General features: G+C 48.9%; 1 pseudogene; it reads right to left on the reverse strand.

The window, feature by feature from the left end:
• Positions 1-182: 182 nt before the first annotated feature.
• LOC107682333 (dnaJ homolog subfamily B member 1 pseudogene) lies at positions 183-671 on the reverse strand (annotated as a pseudogene).
• Between the last annotated feature and the right edge of the window lie 4 nt (positions 672-675).

Raw genomic sequence — 675 nt, forward strand, 5'->3', positions numbered from 1 at the left:
AAGATATTTTAGCGGTAAAGTGACCAAAAATATTGAAGACCCATCGAATCCGAATTTAAGACTTTTTAAGGACCCGCGGACACCCTGCATTGAACACTTTTCAAAAGCTTAACAAAAGTTCACTGGTATATATTACTGGATGTTAAGTAACTTTATCTCAGCAGCAGACACTAAACACTCACCTCTCGGAGGGATATCCTTGCAGAGTAGATGATGTCAGAGCCGTCTCTCCTAAAAACCAGGTGAACCTTGTCCTTAACCACAAACACTATGTCGGCAGGGATGTTGGTTGGCGTCTCGTCTCCCTCTTTGGGAAAGGTAATCTTGGTCCCCTCCTTCCAGCCACGCTTGATGTCCACGGTGAGGATCTTGTCTTCGGTGCGCACGGTGCAGCCGTCCGGGTTCAGCCTCTTGCGAGAGATCTTCATCTTTTTTGTGCAACCAGAGAACACTTCTTCCAGACTCACTTTGAGCTCGTGCACTACTGGGGGATCTTTCTTCTTTACTCGGCCCCCGTGCACACCGCCTACCCGAGACTTGAAAGATCTGGGAAATCCGCCCATTCCTCCCATTCCGAAGGCTGCAAAGGGGTCATCAATGTCCATGTCATCATCTGCGCCCCCAGCAGACGCAAAAAACTGATCGAATGGGCTACGGCCACCAAAGAACTCTGCA

Source organism: Sinocyclocheilus anshuiensis, unplaced genomic scaffold, assembly GCF_001515605.1.
Source record: "Sinocyclocheilus anshuiensis isolate Anshui unplaced genomic scaffold, SAMN03320099.WGS_v1.1 C32075018, whole genome shotgun sequence".
Taxonomy (NCBI): Eukaryota; Metazoa; Chordata; class Actinopteri; order Cypriniformes; family Cyprinidae; genus Sinocyclocheilus; species Sinocyclocheilus anshuiensis.